Source organism: Lactuca virosa, chromosome 5 (genome assembly GCF_052849685.1).
Source record: "Lactuca virosa cultivar CGN04683 chromosome 5, Lactuca_virosa_CGN04683_v6, whole genome shotgun sequence".
Lineage (NCBI taxonomy): Eukaryota > Viridiplantae > Streptophyta > Magnoliopsida > Asterales > Asteraceae > Lactuca > Lactuca virosa.
In genome coordinates this window covers 290,621,151-290,645,334 of record NC_136430.1, presented here as the reverse complement: position 1 = coordinate 290,645,334, position 24,184 = coordinate 290,621,151, and positions in this window count along the sequence as shown.

Below are 24,184 nucleotides of genomic sequence, written 5' to 3'. Positions count from 1 at the left end.
AGTTACACACACTTTAATATACTTTAATTCCAACCCTTAGAGTTTTAAAAGTTAAAATTCAACCCTTATACTATTTATAACATTAATGGTTAATTATTATATATATGTATAAGATCAAGTCGTTTTACCGTTAGTAGGCCTCATTCACAAAGCCGTTCTATAAGGGGGGTATAAGGTTGTTGCCTATAAAATGGCAACTTAATGGGTGTCCATTCTCACCCACCGCTTCCTTGATCGGTGGAGGGTCGTTAGCCGAACGGGTAGGACAATGACTTTAAATTCTCATTAAAAGTATAATGAATATTATAAAGTAACTAAACCTTTTATAAATTCCCAATCTTAGTTACTTTAGGAAAATGTGAATATGGTGCTAACCCATGAAATTCACACTTTGTACCTTACCAAGTCGTTGGTGGAGCGTGTGTGGTTAACCGGCACACTAACTTGGACTAGTAAGGATCACGAAGGGTGACTTAATGTTTATCACAGATCGGTGGAGCGTGTGTGGTTAACCGGCACATCGATTAGGTGATAATATTAAGGGTACCAAGTGAGTTTGCATGGTTATTCACACCTTGTTTTGTGATCCTCGGCATCCCAGTCACAAAACCTGAAGGGCACAATCGAGATTGAAACATGCCATTGAAAGTTCAATGAATCTCAAAAGATCTAGGAGTTTCAAATCCAATTAAAACTTAATAATTTATTTCGTTTTTCATGGTGGAAATTGGTGAATCGTCATTCACCTACCTTCAAATATTTTATAGCTTGGATTACGGCATCCCTCTTCCAAGTTATAAAATATTATGTTGGGTCCTAGCCTTAATATTTCATATTGGGTGTTATATTAAGGACTTAAAATCAACTAACTTGAATATCTCCCATTGTAGATGTCTGGTTTAGACAACTGTGATCTTCCCAAATCTCATGGAAATCATACTTCTCTACCTCCACCTCCTCCATTTATTCTCCCTGACCCACAAGCTCGAAGACTTGAAAAATTCAAGGTCACTCAAGCCCTACTAGCAATGAAACATAAAGATGGAAGACATGTGTGCACTCATGTCTTAGGAATGAAGTCACACTTTGACAGGTTGAGAATGTTGGGTGTCGTTATCCCAAGGAAGTTGGCTATTGACTGGGTTCTTCAGTCACTTCCAGAGTCATATAGTGAGTTCATTCAGAACTACTATGTGATAAATCACGACATGACCCTAATAGATCTATCTTATTTGCTTGTTGCTGCTGAGTCAGAAATGATGTGGCGCAATGGTCAAGAAAATATGGGTGGAAGGTCTATTTCTCAAACTTCCATGGACATGGACATTGGTAACATTGGAAGTCCAGAAAAGCCTTTTCTTCCCAATGGAAAGGGATCGGCCTTGGTCGACCCTGTTGAACAAAAGGCAAAGGGAAAGGCTAAGTCTGTGATAATCTCGTGTACCATTCCCAAAGAGTCTATATGTTTTTATTGTCATGAGAAGGGTCATTGGAAGCGAAGCTACCCTGAATACCTAAAAGATCTGAAAGCAAGTAGAAACAAAAGGTTTGACTCTGCTTCAGGCAAGTCCACTATCTAACTCTGTTAAGTTCCTTATTGGTGATTCTTAATACAAAATGTGACTCGGTTACATTTTGGTGTTTGGCAGGATCAAGCAAAGGGAAGGACACTTAATAAAAGGAGTATGCTAAATCTGATAGCGAATATGGATGGTTCGAAGATCGGATTCTTGAGCTGCTACATAAGAGTTATGATAGATTGCTAGGAAATATGTAATAGCATAGTTTCCATTTAAAGTTGCATTGTAAGGAAAAGTTTTTCCGCATTTTATAAATAAATAAAATTTTGTTTTACTTTATTTTATATCTCCTTGCAATGGTATTCATGGAAAGTTAATGTTTGTATGTTTCTAGCAATAATGAATTTGATTCTTTCATCTGTGGTAGTGTCTAAATTTATCAAATAAGGAAAGATTCTCATCACCCAAGGTATCAATTGGACTGAAACTTGGAATCATGCATGTTGTATTGCATGATGAATGAGAATTTTCATTTTTGGAAAGTTAAGACTAATTCCCTGACCACATGTATATGTGAGACAGGTGAAAGACTAAAGGATCGAGTACACTGGGTGTGCGCAGGTCAAAGTCCACCACAAAGATCGATAAGATTATTCGTCATGATTTACTAAAGTTTAGTGAATATGGTTGTAAGTACAATTCTGAAACATTGGAAAAGTTTCAATGTATGGCAGGGCGAATGGGAAGAATCAAATTATGCAGAAAGATGAAAGTTTCTCAAATCTAAAAAGATGGGAGAGTACTTTAGTATCATGTTTTATGATTATCTTAATGATTAGGGAACCATATCACAATTTGATTTTCTAAGGACATCTTAGTGCATTTGTATGGCTAAGAAGAGGATTCATGAATTGTTGGAATGGTTAAAATCGAGAAGATGAGTCATACTTTGTTCCAAAAACAAGTCTTAGAGTCATACTCCAAGATTGTAACTTGAGTGACACATCTTAAAGAAGGTTTATAACACTTGTCAAATGTAAGAGTAAAATGTTTTCTACTCTTGCACATTTGAAATTGGTAAGTTGTGATGTTTTGGATAAAACAAAGACCAATTGACACCAATTGTGTGAAGTGTTTATCTTGATAAGGATCCACAATGACTCTTGAATATTTGTTTGTTTATCAAGGAATGGTTCTTGACAAAGAGAAACTTATATGTCAAGGGGACAGTGGGAGTCTTAAAAGGTCTTCAGAGTTTCAAGAGCTAATCAAGGATAAAACCTATAGTGTATCGCTAGCACACGACTTGAGGTATTTTATATCTCCTTGCAATGGTATTCATGGAAAGTTAATGTTTGTATGTTTCTAGCAATAATGAATTTGATTCTTTCATCTGTGGTAGTGTCTAAATTTATCAAATAAGGAAAGATTCTCATCACCCAAGGTATCAATTGGACTGAAACTTGGAATCATGCATGTTGTATTGCATGATGAATGAGAATTTTCATTTTTGGAAAGTTAAGACTAATTCCCTGACCACATGTATATGTGAGACAGGTGAAAGACTAAAGGATCGAGTACACTGGGTGTGCGCAGGTCAAAGTCCACCACAAAGATCGATAAGATTATTCGTCATGATTTACTAAAGTTTAGTGAATATGGTTGTAAGTACAATTCTGAAACATTGGAAAAGTTTCAATGTATGGCAGGGCGAATGGGAAGAATCAAATTATGCAGAAAGATGAAAGTTTCTCAAATCTAAAAAGATGGGAGAGTACTTTAGTATCATGTTTTATGATTATCTTAATGATTAGGGAACCATATCACAATTTGATTTTCTAAGGACATCTTAGTGCATTTGTATGGCTAAGAAGAGGATTCATGAATTGTTGGAATGGTTAAAATCGAGAAGATGAGTCATACTTTGTTCCAAAAACAAGTCTTAGAGTCATACTCCAAGATTGTAACTTGAGTGACACATCTTAAAGAAGGTTTATAACACTTGTCAAATGTAAGAGTAAAATGTTTTCTACTCTTGCACATTTGAAATTGGTAAGTTGTGATGTTTTGGATAAAACAAAGACCAATTGACACCAATTGTGTGAAGTGTTTATCTTGATAAGGATCCACAATGACTCTTGAATATTTGTTTGTTTATCAAGGAATGGTTCTTGACAAAGAGAAACTTATATGTCAAGGGGACAGTGGGAGTCTTAAAAGGTCTTCAGAGTTTCAAGAGCTAATCAAGGATAAAACCTATAGTGTATCGCTAGCACACGACTTGAGGTTTGTAACCTATCGTGTTGACATAATTCTTGTTCATGTGCCTATTCCGGTAAAGTTGACTATGTATGTGAGTTATGTGAGTTCTCAATTGTGTGCATAACAACTTGGAAGCAATGGTGGGCCCTTGGGCTACCAAGAGGCAAGAAATAAAGATTGAACAAGTTCAATCCATATGTTTTGAGTTTGTCGCTAACCTTGTCTTTTGATTACGGTTTTGACAAATTCATATGGATAGGAACACATACATCATAAAATCTAAGTGTCATAAGGTTTTTTTTCCGATTCATGAAAATGATGGTGAGGAAACGCTTTCACTAAGTAGATTTTAAGTAGATAGCAATTGTGTTGTTTGCATTCTCAAAGTCGTTAGTGGAGCGTGTGTGGTTAACCGGCACACTAACATGGACTTGTGAGAAATGGCAAACAGGTCTAAACATTATGATTACGGCATCCCTCTTCATAATTGTTTAGACACACATGTGAGCTATCTAAAGAAAGATGTATGAGTCTGAGAAGCTTATATAAAGTTTTTTCGAAGCATCTCGTATCAGAAGTCTGAACTTTGGTGATGAAAGTCAATAAAGTATTGATTTCTAGAAGTCGATTTCTGAGTACATGTCAAAGCTAGTGGGAACATAATTGTTGTGCTAAATAATTATTATGCTAGTGGGAGCATAATCAATTATGATGAGTATTGTTAATTATAGAAAACAAGGATTTCACTTGGAAAAGGTTGTTTTGATATAATTAAGGGAGAGAAGATTATACTTCATTTCAATCCTAAAAGTTTAGATTGAGATTTCAATCATCTTTAGTCAAGGATATATATACGAATTTTATGTTGGAATGGTTCAACATAAGGAAATTCTATATACATTGCGTTCTCAAATTCGATTATGATTACGACATCCCTCTTCATAGTCGATTTTTGAAAACATGGCAAATAAAAAAATATTGTAGCAAAATACTGATCTAGTATCAGGTCTTTATGTGAGACATCGTGAATCGTGTCAAATATGCTTCAGGTATAGGATCGGTCACATGTGCTATAATATTCATCCTTTCTAAATTTTCCAAATGCTCAGAGCATTAAGAAGGGAAAAGTCTAGAATTGGATAAGACTAAAATGATTAAGCAATTGTCGAGGACAATCTAAGGTTCACCAAAGATTGGTTGCTCAGGGACAGTTGGAAGTATAGTGTTAAATTTTGGAAGGACCATATGGATATATTCTGAAAAGAGGTAGCTCTTGTTCATATATGATAATCAAAATGGGAATATGGACATTTTCCATATTGGGAGTTAGATATTAAGAATCTATGAGAAAGTTAGAAACTTTTATGCAAGAAGGATGTTCAAAGCAATGTACTTTGAATATGAGACTTCATTTCCATAGAAGTGATCTCCTTTGGAATACTCTGTAATGACTGTTGACAAGTTTTGTGACTTTTGTGCATAGTCATTGCAAGAGGATCAATGCATATAAGTTTGGAATCTAACAGATTACAGTAAATGACAAGAATTTGGTATTCTTTCATTTACGGTAAGGATTTGGGACTGTGAAATGAGCATCATTGGAATCATGTTCAATTGATCTACTTCACAAAGTAAAGATCATAGACAAACATAGTGTGCATACTTGGTGTATGGCATGACTATTGTTTAGAAAACATAGTGTACATGCTTGGAGCATGGGACAACTATTGTTTTAATTCAAGTGTTAAGTTGATAAATCGAAACAAAATAATGTGGAATCAATATGGTGATGAATAAAAGGTGTTTTATTTATATTCATAAGGGCTGGGACCATATTGGATTCAATTATTCTTGTGTTTCACTTTGCATGTTTTCACTTCCATAATAACTAGGTTATTCTTTCCGAATGATTAAGTTATTCAAACCATCCACAGTCGGTCATATGTTGGAAGTAGATATGAATCAAGACTGTCATGAGTTGGTTGTAGAGGTCTAAGATGTTGGACATGGCTACAACACTCATGAGTGCTCATAAGTTATGAGTATTGGATTCAACCCACGCTCACTTGCATCACTTCATGGAATTTATCTCGGGTGATCGTGAGACGGTAATATCATATAAGTCTTCAAACCTAGAGATATGAGTTGTTACCTATGAGTTGGTTGTACATTGATTGCACGAAAACGCATCAGTAACTTGATGTTATAAAACGTGCCTTTGTGTATAATTCAACAAGTAGTAGAAACAAGTATATGAGTCGAAGTTTATCTGTTCCTTCTAGTCCTTGGAGGATTAGAAGTGATATATGGGCCCCTCGATGATTTTGTTTTGACCTATGTACCGGGCCCGGTCAGAACTAAATTGATGTGTTCGATTAAGTTCTTTGTCAAACAAATCAGAAATCGGGAAACAAACTGCTGGACAATAAGTAAGACATTGTTCCATGTATTTGTCCGGCTGATATCATGAGAGCAGAGGATTATATGATCACTTATCTAAAATGGCGCTTCATAGTTCAACAGAGTTTTCGAGAGCTACGATTGTCGGTTGGTTCCTGAAGTCATATAGGCAAATATAGTTATTAGACTTATCCAAGTGGGAGACTGTTGGATAAGGTGTCTAAGTCCATAACTTATTTGGTATATACTTGACCCGACCCGGCATGGTCCATTTGGGTTGCACTTCACCCGAACTATTTATATGGATAACATTATGAGAAGAGTATATTTGCGGCTTATTAATATATTATAAGTTATAATATATTAATATGAAATTGTATTATTTAATTAGTATTGGTCTTAAATTAATTATGAATTAATTTAGTGATCAAATGGTGACTAATTAAACATGGGCTATTATATTTATATAGTGTGGGCTAACACTCATTATGCTAATGGGCTAAGCTTATATGGGAGTCCATGGATGATCCATGGAGCTTTTAACCCATGGATCCTTGGAAAGGAAAAGACATGGGTTATTAGGGTTTACCCTAATCATGTGCACTATATAAACAAGCTTGTGATGCATGAAATGACACCCTAGTGTGTGTGAAGAAAGGTGGCCGATTTCTAGAGCATAGATATACTCTCTCATAAGTTTTCCAAGTTTGTGGTGATTTATGATTTCCATTTGAGGCATTCACATTATTGGTGCTTGGCTCTCAAACTCCTAAGGAATCAATTCACAAACAAAGGTATGTAAATCTTCTAGTTCTTTTATGTTTAAAAGTTCCCCATGCCATGCTAGATAAGTTATAAACCTTGGAAAACAAATTTTGCATGTATTTAAGACAAACATCGATCCAAGGTTTATTAGGGTTGCATGTACACTTAGGAAGTGTTAGAATGCTCAAAACCCAACAACGAGATGCACCAAGATCTGTTGGACCGGTACCACCAGAGCGCTAGGCAAGAAAGGTACAAGATCATCACTTCGATGATCACTACCAAAATGGGTAATGGAGAGTCCCTTACCGCTCATCTGCAAAAGATGCAGGGATATGTCGATCGCCTGCTAAAGTTGAATGTGAACTTTGATGAAGAGCTGGCAATTGATATTATCCTTCACTCCTTGCCTCCCTGCTATAGCTAGTTCCTCATGACCTACCACATGAACAAGGAGGAGGTCTCTTTGAGCAAGCTTCAGGGCTTGTTGAGGACTACTGAGAGCAACCTCAAGGATAAATCTGTTGCATCAACTCCAACTCCTGCTGCTGCTCCTGTCTTGGCAATAGGGCAAGGGAAGGGTAAGAAGAGGAAGGCTCCCTCAAAGAGCCACCACAAGGGAAAGTCCCAAGATGGTACCTCTTCTAGTGGAACCAAAGCTGGTTCTGCTAAACCCAACTCTAACCCTAAGGAGGCAGAGTGCCACTACTTCCATAAGATAGGGCATTGGAAGAGAAGCTGCCCAGAATATCTGCAGGCCATCAAGGATGGGAAGATCAAGCCATCTTTCGCAGGTATTTACACAATTAAATCTAATGGTTTATCACATGCTACTTCTTGGGTTCTTGATATAGGATGTGGTTTCCACATATGTTCTGATTTGCAGGGACTAAGAAGAAATAGGGATGTGGAGCATGGGAGGATGAATCTGATCATGGGAAACAGAAGATCATCGCCTGTCACCAAGATTGGAGTTTATTCCTTGGTGCTTAGTAATGGATTAGATTTAGATTTATACAATTGTTGCTATTCGCCAGATATGGCAAGAAACATCATTTCATTTCATGGTTTATATAGACAAGGTTTTAGATTTTCATTTGTTAATGAAAAGGGTTCTATTTATGCTTATCTTAATAATGTTTTATATTTTGAAGCATTGCCTTGTAATGGAATATATGAAACTGTGATGGTTGTAGATAACTTAGGAAATGATGTGTTATGTGTCGATTCTTCCAATAGTATGGATAAAGCATGCTTGTGGCATTGTCGTCTTGGACATGTAAACAAGAAACACATACCCCAACTCCAAAAGGATGGAGTGTTGGAGTCATTCGACCTTAGGGACGATGACGTGTGCGAGTCTTGTTTACTTGGAAAGATGACCAAGTCGCTCTTCACTGGCACTTGTGCGAGGGGTGAGGGTTTATTGGATCTCATATATACAGATGTATGTGGACCCTTTAGATCTACCACAAGGGATGCAAACCGCTTCTATGTGACTTTCACAGACGATTATAGCAGATATGGATATATCTACGTAATCAAGCACAAGTCAGAAACCTTTGAAAAGTTCATAGAGTTTAAACAAGAAGTGGAAAATCAGTTTGTGCAGGAAAATCAAGATGCTTCGATCTGATCGAGGTGGAGAGTACCTAAGTCTTGAATTCCATGACTACCTCAAGGAATGCAGAATAGTTTCATAATTGACGCCACCTAGGACACCGCAGTTAAATGGTGTAGCTGAGAGGCATAATCGAACCTTGCTAGACATGGTTCGTTCCATGATGAGTCGTGCTTCACTACCTATCTCATTCTGGGGGTATGCCTTAGAGACTGGCGCCCATATCCTTAACTTAGTCCCTACGAAGAAGGTTGCCAAAACACCTCACGAAATGTGGACAAGGAAGGCTCCCTCGTTGGCACATGTCAAGGTTTGGGGTTTCGAGGCTTTCGTAAGATGAGAGACTCATGACAAGCTCGAATCTCGTAGTGAGCGATGTATTTTCATCGGCTACCCGCAGAAATCCTTTGGAGATCTCTTCTACAGACCGAGTGACAATGTTGTCTTCATTGCGAGGAGAGGGGTTTTCTGAGAGCGAGAACTCATAAGCCAAGGAGACAGTGGGAGGCAAATCGATCTTGAAGAGCTTCAAGAGTCGAGTGATAAAGGAACTTCTAACACTGGCGCTCAACCTGAGGAGGAAACTCTGGTTGAACCGATTGACGAGTCCTTACCTCTTAGACATTCCGAAAGGGTTAGTGTTCCACCCCAGTTTTATGGTTTTCATATTACTACAGAAGGGGATACGCTCATTAGTGATAGTACACTAGTGAATCTGGACGAACCTAATAGCTATAAGGAAGCCATGGCAGGCCCGGAGTCTACGAAATGGAAAGAGGCTATGGACAGCGATATTCAGTCTATATATGACAACCAAGTTTAGAATTTGGTTGACAATGTACCAGGTCGTAAGACGGTCGGGTGCAAGTGGATCTTCAAGAAGAAGACTGACATGGATGGAAATGTGCACACTTATAAGGCGCGATTGGTTGCGAAGGGTTTCACTCAAACTCCTGGAGTTGACTACGATGAAACCTTCTCACCAGTTGCGAAGGTAAAGCCTATCAGGGTGATGCTGGCCATTGCTGCATTTCATGACTATGAAATATGGCAAATGGATGTCAAAACCGCTTTCCTTAATGGGAAGTTGGCTGAGGATGTTTACATGGCTCAGCCAGAGGGTTTTGTCAATGCGAAGCATCCCAACAGAGTGTGTAAGCTTGAGAAGTCCATTTATGGACTTAAGCAAGCGTCTCGTAGATGGAATCTTTGTTTTGATGAGAAGGTCAAAGAGTTTGGTTTTCTAAGAAGCGAAGATGAATCATGTGTATATGTTAAAGCCATTGGGAGTGTAGTAAGCTTCCTCGTATTGTATGTCGACGACATACTACTCATAGGAAACGACATCCCGACACTGCAGGAAGTTAAGTCCTGGCTCGGGAAGTGTTTCGCTATGAAGGACCTCGGAGAGGCTGCCTATATTCTGGGAATAAGGATAGTGAGAAACAGAAGTAAGAGACTAATAGGACTTAGTCAGAATACTTACTTGGACAAGGTACTAAAACGTTTTAGTATGGAGAATTCAAAGAAAGGGGAGTTACCAATCCAAAGTAATGCCAAGTTGAGTAAGACTCAAAGTTTGAGTACTGAAGTCGAGATAGCAGAGATGAGCCGAGTAACTTACGCTTCCGTAGTTGGCTCGATCATGTATGCTATGACTTGTACTCGCCCTGATGTGGCCTTCACTTTGAGCATGGTCAGCAGATATCAAGGGAACCCTGGCAAAGTGCATTGGACCGCAGTCAAGAACATTCTTAAGTACCTTCGGAGGACCAAGGAATGATTTCTAGTCCTCGGTGGGAGTGATGACTTAAAAGTGCAAGGGTACAGTGACGCCAGTTTTCAGGCCGACAGGGACAACTACCGTTCGCAGTCGGGTTAGGTCTTTACCCTTAATGGAGGAGTAGTGACTTGGAAAAGTTCCAAATAGGAGACCATAGTTGATTCAATGTGCGAATCAGAGTATATAGCGGCGAGCGAAGCGTCAAAGGAGGCGATATGGTTGAAGAACTTCATCGGAGATCTTGGAGTTATGCGAGCCATACAAGAGCCTATGGAAATTTTCTGTGATAATGAAGAAGCGGTTGCCTTGACCAAGGAACCGAGGGATCATGGTAGATCTCGACATATCGACAGAAAATATCATTTTATTCGACATCAGGTGGAAGAAGGACTCCTCGTAGTGAAGAGAGTATCGTTAGAGGATAACCCAGCAGATCCGCTTACGAAGGGACTGAGCAGGGTTAAGCACTTGCAGCACGCTAGGAGCATCGGGTTGAAGGACGATATTAGTTTAGATTAGATAGTTTAGAAACGTGTAATAGATAAATTGTAATTAACATTCGATGATTAAATAAAAGAGTATTATTTATTAGTAATGTTACTGTCTTATGTTAATCATTTACCTATTGTTTCATTTTGCATGTTTTGACTTCCTGAATAAGAAGATTATTCAAATCGTCCACAGTCGTTCATATGTTGGAAGTAGATATGAATGAAGACTGTCATGAATTGGTGTGTAGATTGTCTAAAGTGTATTAGAGATAGCAAAAGTTTGCTACAACGTTCATGAGTGCTTATGAACTTGATTTGAGCATTGGAATAAACCCACGCTTGTTGGAATCACTTCATGGAATTTATCACGAGTGATCGCAAGACGATAATATCATATGGTCTTAAAACCTAGATATATGGTTTATTGTTTGCTAATTGGTTGTGCATTGATAATGCGTAAACGCATCAGTAATTTGATGTTATAAAACGCATTGTTGTGTATGATTTGATTAGTGGATAGTAAATGCATATAAGTCGAAGTTTATCTGTTCCTTTTATCCTAAGAGGGTAAAAGCGATATCAGGGCCCCTCGATGATTTCATTTGACTTATGTACCGGGCCCGGTCAGGACTGAATTGATGTGTTCAATTAAGTTCTATGTCAAATAAATCTGAGATCGAGAAACTAACTGCTGGACAATAAGTATGACTATGTTCCATGTAATTGTCCGCACGATATCTAGAACAGAGGATTATACGATCCCTTATCTAAAGGACAGGTTACTGATAAGATCAGAGTTCGACAGCGTCTTTGAGAGCTACAATTGCTAATCGGATTGTGCTTTCATTTGTAGTTACTAGACTTATCCAAGTGGGAGACTGTTGGATTAGTGTCTAAGCCCGTAACTATATTTGGTAAGTACTTGACCCGGTTGTGCATGGTCCTTTTGGGTTGCCTTCACCGAAGCAACATGTTAGGATGATTTATGAATAAAGAGGTTATTATGATTTATTAATATGTTATATGAATAATATATTAAAGGAGAAATCATATAGTTTAATTAATATTAGACAAGAATTAATTAAAAATTAATTCTATGGCTAAAAGTGATTAATTAAATAAAAGGGTCTAGAACTGTCAATTGTGTGATAGTTGATTTGGGCTGTGAAACCTTATGGTTAAGGGCTAGACGAAATTGTGGGTAGGAACCCATCTAGATTTCGTCCAAGGCCTTATTCTGGAAGGTTCCTTGGATAGCTTGAAGCCTAAGCAGTCCATTAGGGTTTTGGTTGAAACCCTAGAAGCTCCAATATAAATAGAACCCCTAGGCTACAGAAATCGGCTACCCTTCTTCTAAGAGTGCAAGAGCCGAATTCCAAGAGCCTCCAAACTCTCTCCAAGATCATTCTTTTGCTATTGGTGTTTGTAAGCCATTAGATGAGTGACACTTGTGACTCTAAGCTCCAAGAACAAGAAGATTCAAGCAAGCAACAAGAGGTAATCATCTAGATCTGTTTTGTAATGATAATTTCGAATTATATCTACTAGATCTAGGGTTTGAAAGTCTTGGATGAATGCATGTACAATTAGAGAAACCTAGATCCAAGAATTACAGTTTGAATGAGCACATAGGTTGTTCTTGTGGCTAAAACCCATCACATTCATCTCTACGGTAGGTATTCAGGTCTTCGGTTCACAAAAGATGAGTTCAAACTCCGGTAGTTATTTTCTCTATGGTATCAATAGAAATCCAGGCATGCGGTTCCTTAGCTAAAGAGGGTCACTTTTTTGTTTCAATAATTTTCCCCAAAGTGACCTCTTAGCTATTTTCTTCATTATTGCAACTTAAGAAACCGGATTATGAGCCACTAGAACTTTCTTACTTCAAACAGCCAATGGATTCTTTCTGTGATCTCAAACTTGACTTCATCATTAGTGTGCTTCAATCTTTGCACTGAAGCCAGAGTGATATCCAATTGTTTCTTGGTCAGTTGATGGATTGCGGTTATTGGAATGAAATACTTGGGACCATCTTGAGGTTTCTTGAACACGACCCCTAGCTGAGGATAATTTGTTGCACCAAGTGACATGTCTTGGAATCCTTCAGTAAAGTTTGGCACAATCTCAAAGTCAGGAAATCAAACTTCTTGGCAAGGAATGGATGTATTTCAGCATGTATCTTTCCAAAGCCGCATACCAATGACTTGAGGAATTCACAAGCTCTTTCACAATCAACCTTCATCTTTGGATATTTTTCTGCCTTAACCTGAAACACACTGGCTATCAAGAATATCTCTTCGGGGGTCATGCACACAAAATCAGCCTAAGTTCTGTTGTATTCATCTCCTCTTCTGGTTAGGGTATATTGATAAAATTCAGTTTTCATGAATTTTCTCACCTTGTAGTTCTTTACCCCGTCCGGTCTATCATTGGACCATATTTTCTCAAAATCAGAACCATGCTTAGCATGAAAACGTTTCAAACGTTAAATTCCATTGGGAGTCTTTGATCATCTGGATGGCTGAGATCAAATGGTTCGAATACTGGGAAAAACTTGGAGTTTGGTGAGATGGGTATGTCCCAGTAACCATCTGATGGTGGTTCAGCATAGGTGAGTATTGGTCGATAGTCATCATCCAGTAGTCCGCGGGTAGGATTTACCCAGGAGTTGATTAATGACTCATCCATCGTTGTTTCAAATCCGTGAGCTCTTCAAATTTGTTCTGCAAACTTGGCGGCCCTCCCGGTATGTTTCTTTTGAAGAGTGGCCGAGGAGTCATTGGAATGATCAGAGGACATTTGTGGTGCTAGATTTTGAAATGAGGAGGAGTTTGTTGTGGAGATTTTTGAGGTGAAGACCGTGGAGTTGGATTCTTATGAGATGACCGGGGAATTGGTTGCTTGTTGAACTCTGCGGTAGGAGGAGGTTGATCATGTGGATGAGTTTGAGACTGATGAACTGAGGGAGTCTTGTATTATGAAGTTTCTTGATCTCTTCTTGGATTGCTTTCACTTCCCCTTTTGAGGAAGCATGCTCCTGCTGCTCCTCAAACCATTGCTTTAACTTGTCAATTTTTTGAAACGTTGCATTGAATTGAGTTTTCATTTGATCACAGAGTTGTTGATTGTTTGGGAACTCCTTGTTGAAGAGTAATTGATAAATCTCCTTTATAAGGCGGAGGATTTGATCAACACTCTAGTTGGCCTTTAGAGATCTTCTTAACCCATTGATGGTGTTTTGGAGAACCGCAAGTCCTGGTTCATATGCGATGTAAGTTTCTTCAACAAGTTGCTTGGAGTGACTTGCTTGTTGTTCAAGAGTTTGTTTAAAGTCATTCTTCAGTTCAGTTACCTTCTTGATGAGTTTTTCAGTTGTGGACAAAAACTCCTTGTGACTGCGGTCCTTCGATTATCAAGTTCCCTGATTCCTATTTCAGTTCGGAGAATGATTTGTTGAGCATTCATCCGTTCTCTTGTCTCTAGAATTTCAACACGATCATAAAGCGACTGTGGTTGAGGAGTTTCAGTGTTCTATGGTGCTTGATTGGTTACCACAGCCAAAATTTGATCAACTTTGGCTTGGAGACTGAGGAATTTTTCCGTGAGACTGCTATCTTTTTCTTCTTTTTTTGCTTTTCCTTGGAGGTCGAATGTTGAGATCCACTCATTCCTCATCATCAACTACCATTATGAAATCGTCTGAGGGAAGGGGTTATTGAATATCTTCAAAGTTGTCATCATCAAGTCCAAACATACGAGCTGAACTTATTTCAATTGCGGTTCCGTCTTCATTGGAATCATGATCTTCTTTATTGGGAAGAGGTTTGGAAGTGCCAACAATATTCTCCATTTGACGAGAATTTTGAACAATTGCCTCCATGGTAGACATCCAATGTTGAATGGAAAGAATGTCGTGAAGCATTTAGCATTGTTGATGGAATCAGCCCAATATTTTGCCACAGTTGTAATGGCTTTCTCCTACTGTTGTTATTGTTGCACTTGATGAGCCTTTCGTGCCTCCAGAGCCCTTTTAAAGGCTTCAAATTTTATGATGCCAGACTCCGTCGTTGGTCGTTATTGATACCATGAGTCAGCTGATGTGTAGCCATCAAATCCTTAATTCTCCGAGGTGTCCCTTGGGTTCATGGTTCCCTGTACATTTGTGCTCCCCATGCCTAAACCACATGTAAGTAATGGTGGTGGAGTAGGATTTCCAGAGCTTCCTTGGTCTCCTTGACCTAAAGTCAAGTGTGGCCTCTGCTCTATTATGGAAAGGGCTGAGAAAGAAGTGCCCTGCGGTGCAACTTCTGTATCTAGTGTTTGTGAGACTCGAAAGAAAACGGAGCGTAACTACTCGGGTTCTAATACGTGCAAATGTGATGCCCTGGAGACCTTAGAGTAACTCGTAACAATTTGATCCACTTGGGTTCCAATTGGGGGTCTGTCTCCATCATGTGGTGAAACAAATACACTTTTTGTACCTGAGTGGTGAGTTTGGGTTTTTAGGGTGAGTCTGCTGTAACTCGAATGGCTACAAGAGTCTGTTGAGAGACTCCAGTATTTGTCGTGGTACGCATTTGGCCATGACTGGGGTTTAACTTCAGTTTCTTTCTTCGATACATGTATTGGGATTCTGAAGGCTCACTTTGGTGTTCATCAAAAACATTAACATGAATGTCATGAACCGGAGCCGTAGAAGAAGGCTCTGTGGTTTTAGCTTTCCTTTTCTTTGAGGGAACAACTCCATTTTTCACACTATTCTTGGGTTTTTTCCTTTTGACAACAAGAGACTTAACTCTTTGGGTTTTGGTTGAGGATCTTGGTCTACGGTAGGTTGTGGGACATGTACTGTGTTGAGCTGACTGGGTCTTGGTGGGGAAGAGTGGTATGGGGCAATATCACTCATATCCATTATATGGTCAGCCACCTATATGGTAGTGAGTCCAATGGACTCAAGAATATACATAGGAAAATGCCTAATGGGTCCAAAAATGGTTTGATCTTTGGAAGCAGTGTACCTTTTTAGATCGCGGGCTTAGAACAGATTGGTGTCATTGCCCATGCTGAGTTGAGCATCCTTGTGTAGATCATATATACACAATGACCAGAACCTTGCGAAAGTGAGTTCTGTCATTCCTTCTCTTGGTGCATCCTTGGAAATGTATTGTAAGAAATCGTCCCAAATAATTTGCCCGTAGTTGACTGTGTCTCCTGAAAATACACCAAATGATCTCTAGTAGCTTGATCCCCATGATGTATGTCCCTCTTGTTCTTCCTGAGAGACATCTTATCACGCAATGGCAAACAAACTACCAAACAGTCGGTAATTAATTTTTCTTGAATTCGCCAACACGTTTGAGCTTCTTCTGGTATCCCATATTATACAAAGTAGTGAAAACATCTGATGGGATTGGAGAGTAGAATTTCATTGATGAAGGAACCCTAAGGTTGATTACAAAAAGAAATTTTTCCTTCATGAGAACCACTAAATAATTATCAACAAGATTCAGATGAACTTCTTGAGGGTTGTTGCTTGGTCTGAACGCTGAGAAAGCACATTTGAAGAGAACCATCAATGGAACTGCTTCAGTGAAGGAGTCGAAAGCATCAAACAAGGGGTGTATTGGATGGAACTTGATCATCAGCTTAATGGCTTCGTTGTATGACAGATGATCTTCAAATATTTCTCTTTAATTGCTGGGAGCAATCGAGGGAGAGAGGTCTTTGATCGTGGATTCAGACCTTGTAGGACGAGCAGAGCCTGAAGCTTGTGATTGCTTCTTTGAAATTACGGACATCATCATTGTTGCAGAGAAAAAGGTTTGAAGAACTTGCAGAAAGTTGTTTAGCAAGAAGGTGAAGAAGATGAAGATATCCGTCGAGAGAGTTCAGATAGCGTAAAAGCTATCTTGGGAAGAATTGGGGATTTTATACCTCCGAATTTGAAAAAATATTGATATCACTTTAGTTACAATTGTTAAAGTTAAAAAAAACCCCTGGGTTTTTACCATTATCAGATGAAATTAAATAAATAAAAAAGAACTTTTATTCCGGAAAAGGTGGAACATTAAATGCATTGTAGACCCGTGATGCCATGTTGGGTAAACATTGGGTGTGACGTGATTTTATCTGTTGTAAAATTGGGGAAATGGAATGGATTAGACCCCAAATGGTTGTGAGACATGAATGGATGAGAAAAGATTTCTTAAAAGATTGCGTTTATGGATAAACGATTTATTTGTTTTTTATCTGAAAATAAGTCTGACTGAGGAAAGTCATTTGAAAAAGATTGAAATATCATGTGCGACAAAACGAATGTTTGAAGAATGTTTTTATTAAAGTCCATTAAGTAGCACACAATATCATTTAAGGCGTCTATGAAGTGATGACTACAGGCTCATTTATTCGTATATGCGGTAGCATTTAATGCGTCTGCGGTAGCTAAAACAAAAACTAGATCATGAAGATTAGAAATAAAAGAAATAAGGTGACCCGTAGAGTATATAGAACATATGTGACTTCAGTGTACAATACATATTGAAGAGCATATATGTAGTATATATTGCCTTAGCTATTCTTGAAATGGACTACAGTTGATTAAATGCTTCAAGAGTTTGTTTGAAAAGCAAAGAAGCAATTCATTCACAACCAGAGACCTATAGGGGTCTATGGTACCTATCCCTTCAATAAAAACTATGAATCAAGATTCATCATCCCTAACATTTCCAAAAATCCATTTAGCTTTGTGCAGTCGAGTGCCTTGGTGAAAACGTCGGCAATTTCTTCATGGGAAGGAACAAAAATTAGTTTGATGTTACCTTTGAGGATATGATATTTGATGAAGTGGTACTGGAGTTCAATGTGTTTACTCTTTCAATGATGGATAGGATTATAATAAATCGCTAATGCACTCTCAGAATCACACTAAATGGGTTCCCGCAGCATCCTGTAACCGTAGTCCATAAGTTGAGTCTTCATCCAAAGGACTTGGGAAGAATAAATGGTTGCGGCCACATATTCTGCCTCAACGGTAGACAAACAAACACATTTTTTCTTCCTTGAAGACCAGCTAACTAATATTCCTCCTAAGAACTGACATCCACCCGAAGTGCTCTTTCGATCAAGTCGGCACCCAATATGATCTGCGTCTGTGAAATCTTGAAGATTGAAATCATTACCCACAAGGTACTAAATACCCACGACTTTACTTCCCTTTACATATCTGAAAATCTGCTTGAATGCTGTCAAGTGAGATATTTTGGGATCAGCCTGATACCGAGCACATAAGCCCATTGCAAATATAATGTCTGGTCGACTGGCAGTGAGGTACATCAGTGAACCAATCATTCCTCGGTAGGTCTTGTGATCAACTGACTCTCTGGTAGGGTCATCTGAGATTTTGTATCCAAAGGCCATGTGTACCTTTGCTGAAGTTCAATTGTCCATTGAATACTTCTTCAACAATTCAGTGGTATACTTTTCTTGATGAATGAATATCCCCTGGGGGACTTGTTTAACTTGAAGACCTAGAAAGAAGGTAATCTCTCTATTCATGCTCATTTAGAATTTGCTTGTCATGAGCTTTGCAAAATCATCCACCATACCCTGATCTGTTGATCCGAAAATGATATCATCCACATACATTTGAACAAGCATCAAATGGTTGTCATTTGCTTGTCTAAATAAAGTGGGATCAATCACACCTCTTTTGTATCATGAGGTGACAAGAAACTCAGAGAGCGTCTCATACCATGTTGTGGGGGCATGCTTTAGACCGTATACCGCCTTCTCTAGCTTGTAGTAGAGATTTGGAAATTCCAAGTTTTCAAAGCCTGTAGGTTGTTGTAGATATACTTCCTATTTCAGTTCTCCATTCAAAAAGGCACTTTTCACATCCATCTGATGGACCTTGACGTTTTTGTGAGCTGCATACGCTAAGAAGATACGTATAGCTTTCTTGTTACAGGGGCATATGTTTCATCGTAGTCAAAACCCTCGAGTTGACTATACCCCTTGGCAACTAATCGAGCTTTGTCTCTTATACACCCATCTTGTACCGACTATTGTATGACATTTTGGCTTCGGTACCAATTTCCAAACTTCATTTCTTTCAAATTCAGCAAGTTCCTCTTGCATTGCAATGATCCAATCGGGCTCTATAAGTGCTTTTTTTGTCGTTATGGGCTCGACCAAGGACATGAATGCTGCATAATGACAATGGTTATTTAAATAACTAGAGGATCGAGTTTGAATACCTGAGGATGGGTTACCGATGATTTAACCCGGTGGGTGATCTCTTGTCCAAACATGTAGCCGTGATTGTTGATGGTTTGCGGCTGCGGTTGAGGGAATGTACTCTACGTCAGAGGACTCTACAGTTGGAGAGGGTAGTTCCCCATCAATTTGAGAGTAGCCCTCAGATGTGTCTTGGACTGTAGGGATTTGTTCTGCAGCTGTTGAAGGCGGTCCACCTGGATCAAAGGTGGGAGTTCCCCATGAACCAATGACGTTGGTTCCCCCTGGACTGATGAGTGATTAATAACTCTTGGATTCGTTCTAGTATCAATGTTATTAACTTCTTCATCTTCAGAGTCTTTAGAAACATTTGATTGGTTAGTTACTCTGCGGATTGGTGCCGGAGCAGCGTCATCTAGTATTGGAATCTCAATGGTTGTCACTTCCAACGAAGTTGAACTTTCCCCCTCAACCGGTGAGGTGGACGTATTGAGTGACAGGTCTTCAGACAGGGTTGGTCCAGATACTTCAACATTTTGTTGTTGGGCTACCGGAGACACCAAAATTTCTGAAAGATGAGCTATTTTTGCGGGATCAAAAAGATCATCATAGTTGACTGCAACTATGTTCAACGAACCCGTAGAGGCTGGCATATCACTTTCCAGAATGGATTTCGTTTCAGTTGAAGGAGCATTGTTGCAAACGTAGTATTCATCAAATTTGACATCAAAGCTTTCAACTATTAGTCTTGTACGCATTATGAGAACCTTGTAAGCCACCTTCTTGGTTGAGTAACCCAAAAAATCCCTTCATCTGACTTTTGTGCAAACTTGTTAAGATGATCCTTGTTCTTGATCACAAAACACCTACACCCAAAAATATGAAAGAATCGGACATTGGGTTTGCGGTTGTTGAGGCCTTCATAGGGAGTCTTGTTTAGTTATTTACAAAAGATGCTTCGATTCTGAACAAACCATGCAGTTGCCATTGCTTCTGCCCAAAAGTAGAGAGGAAGTTTGGCAAAATTAAGCATCGATCTAGCTGCTTCGACCATTGTTATGTTTCTTTGCTCTACTACTCCGTTCTTTTGGTGTGTAGGGTGCGGAGAAGTTTTGACTGATGCGCTTCGAAACTAAAAAGTTACTTAAGAGCTGATTAGTGAATTCCGTCCCGTTGTCACTTCTTATCCTTCTGACTGGTAGCTTGATTTTTGAGCTTGATTTCCTTTATGAAGTTGATCATGATCTGCGGTGTATCTGATTTGAGTCTCAAAAAGAAGACCCAAGTGAAGCGAGTAAAGTCATCAGCTATGACCATAATATATTTCTTATGGTGAAGCCTGGCTACGGTTGATGGACCGTAGAGATCAATCTGAAGTAGGTCTAATGGTTCAACGATTGAAGAATCAACACTCAGAGGATGACTACCCTTTGTTTTTTTCCACACTCACAGGCTGGGAATAACGTATCATTTTTTTACTTGAAGATTGGTAGTCCATAGACTAACTCTTCAGTGACCAGGTTGTTGATGTATCTGAAATTGAGGTGAGCAAGTTTGTGTTGCGACAACCAACTCACTTCAGACACTGCCTTTGACAGAAAACACAATTGTGGTTTGCCAATGATCAAAGAGACATCCAATGGATACATTATCCCTTCAGCGTTAGATTTGATCAGGCAAGTGTTCCTCTTATTCGTAATTATGTGGCAATATTCACTATCAAATTCAATCCGATGACCAGCTTTGCATAGTTGACCCACGCTGATCAAGTTATGCTTAAGACCCTCTACGTAAGCAACTCTTTTAATAAAGAAGCTCCCCGTAGTTAATACTCCACAACCCCTGATAATTCCATTTGTGTTGTTTCCAAAAGTGACGTGTCCACCATTACATATTGGCATGAAATCGCGAAGGTATTCCAATCTTCCAGTCATGTGCAAGGAGTAGGCACTATCGATTAACCATTCTTCTTCTTGTTCCTCCTTGCACATTGCCTACACAACCGGAGGGTTAGTTTAGGCACCCAAACAAGTTTGGAGCCCTAGGTAACGTGTGACACTTTCTTAACAAATGCATGCACATGAGATTTATGAACATGTTTCTTTTCTTGGTTTAGTCCAAGTCCAGGACGGTTTACCTTTTTTGGAAAGTCACAAGTTGGGATTGGACGTGACTCTTGTAATGGATAAAAACCAAACGTAAGATTCTTCTCATTTAACCAAAAACCATATTTTGTCAAAGGTCCGGAAGGTGTAGCTTCTTTCTTGTGTCCGGTCCTTGAATGGTGTTTTGCTGGAGTATTCTTGGGAATTGAAAAAGGCGTGACATGTGACGTAGACTTAGGTTTTGACTTGGTGACTGAATGATGTGATTTTGAAAGAATTGGAGTTGGTAAAATACCTTTAAAATTTGGATCTCTTAAGGTATTTTGTGAAAATGACTTGACCTCTTTTTGATGTTTTGAAGAAGCATTTTGAAAAGATTTTGTTACTGATCGATCCTTTTTGCATGTTCCATCAACTACAATAGATTTTGAAAAGTTTTTCGCAGTAACGGGTTTTTCGAAGTTCTTTTTGTTTGAAGCTTTCACTGAATTTTTGAAAATTTTGTTCTTGTAATCAGCTTCCCGCTTTTCACATCGGGATCTGATCCCCTTTTGTAAAGCCAATTTTGCTTGAACTTTTGGTGAGAGCACATCAGTGACATTCAACTGAGGCTTTTTGGAATTTTGAGGTAAAATTCGAGCACTTGACTCATCAGAACTAGACATTTCATGACTTTGAGACATTGGCCAAATTCAAAATTATTTATCGGCATTTCATGCAAGATAGGCCGAAGAGTGGTTGTGCAATGGACTGGGGTCTGCGGTATAGAAGATTGAACTACTGCAGAGTAAGTCAAAGATTACTATTAAATGGGACATGTCTTGGATGGACAGTTTGTGACTAATTCAGGTCCTTCCAAGAAAATTTCTTCATCTACATCTGAACTTGATTGAGAGCCTGGACAGATTGTGCCAATAGTGGATATGAATTCATTTGAGTTACCCAAGGATTCAGGAAGAATTTCCTTAATGACACAATTGTTGCTAAGTTCACGAAGTCTACCGAAGTGACATTGGATGTCTTCGGGATACGTCTTGTTATTGACTAGATATTGAAAAGGTCTATCCGGTGGGACATAGGGACATTCAACATTGAATCGGGCAGAAGAGGTCTCATAGGTTGAGTACCCATTGGACCATCCCCAATTATACATATTGTCTATGGTCCCATTGTTAATATATTCTCAATTGCTTCACTTTCATTAAAGAGTTTTTCAATTAAAAGATTTAAATGTACAATCTCTTTTCGGGCAAGATCCTATTGATTCAAAGCAATGTCTAATTGAATTTCACTTAGCATCCTACCATCGTTTTCTAACAATAAGTCCTTTTCTAACATGGAAACCTTAATCCTTTTATCTTCAAGTCTTCCTCTCACATGATAAAGTTCTTTGGACGCTATGTCTTTTCGTCTAGGGCTTTTTTGTAGTCTAAAAGGACGGCAACACACATGTCATTAAGTCTTTGTAAGTATGGTTCACAATCATGCATGTTGTAATTATTAGAATGGATCATAATTTTTACCGGCTCAACGATGCTGAGAGTGCCATCTTTAGCCATGCAACAATAATTCCTCTGCAAATTCGTCGATCCATCCTCTTCGGTGGTTGCCACCATGCAAATCTTCCCTTTCATCTTGTTGTTGTCAATCTCTTCATCTTCATCTCCCGAGGACCACACTTGATGATCCCTCCTCACTTGGGAAACATAAGCTCTTGTATTTTCTTTTTCCTCTATTACCTGGGCCATTATAAGGTAGAATGCCTTGTCCTTTACCATGTTTGCTTTGTAGTATTTGGCAAAGTGGTTTTCCTTATGACATTTATGATAGAGAATAACTCCATCTTTATCTTCGGGAGTGGTACCGGAGTCTGAAGGCTTGTTGGTCTGCGGTAGCTCTTTTGTGTGATGTGCATTCTATGGCTGAGATGGGTGGTGAGGGCTTTTGAGATATCTTGAGTGGTTATTTTGTAGATTGAAGTTGCGATGAAAAGGTGGTTTGGTAATATGTTGACTTTTACGAAATGATGGTGGTGGAAGCCTGTTGAACTGTTGGCTAACCAAGGGGATAACATTTTGAAACTCTTCTTCATCGTCTAGTTCAACATCAGCTTCATACGACTGCAGTGGATAGTTGTATGAGTGTTGGTATGTTGACTCTGCGGTATATAGGTACGGAGGAGTTTTGACTTGTCGAGTTTGATTCATAGCTGCCTGAGCTCCACCTAGTCGTGCCTAAGCACCATCCGCTTGAATGGAAGTGAGAACAAGGACATGGGGTCCTTCTTATACAGACCTCCATACATCTCTCCCGAGCCTCTTAAGATACCTTTCCATTATTTAGACCAATGGTGGTATTCATTTGCAACTAGTATTGGAGCTCTGTCCGAACGTCCAACGCTGTTGGAAACGTTTAATCAAAAAGCTTATGCCATATTTCCTTTGTTTTTTTATATTTTTTTAAGAATGAGCTTCAGTGGTATAGAAGGCTTTCTAAAATCAGAGTTTCGTTTAGAAAGCAACCACTTTGGCTCTGTTACCAACTGTTGACAGAAAAACTTGGAACAAACGTTAGTACAAGATAATAAGTTCCAGAATAAAAGTTAATCTCGAGGATCTTGTTAGCTCAACAATAAAAAGTTAGAAGTGTTAGATTGCGGAAATATAAAGGAAATATAAATGACAACAAGTTATATCAAGTAGACACCAAGTTGATTCATAACAAGGTTTTCATTCAAACACAAGTTAATAAATGTGATCAACTTAAAGTGAAGAGGAACTCGGATTATCAGTTAAGATAGAGATACAGATGAAAGAACTTTGTATTTCGATAGTAGTACTGGAAGTGGTGTTGGTACATGAAGAGAGAACCTCTATTTATAGAATCCCGAAAAGTTCCATGAGAAATAAAAAAATATTAAACTACTGCCTACAGTGACCACGCAAGGTTCACTGGACAAAAAAAAGTAAACACGCTAAGTCAATAAAGTAACATAGAAGTCT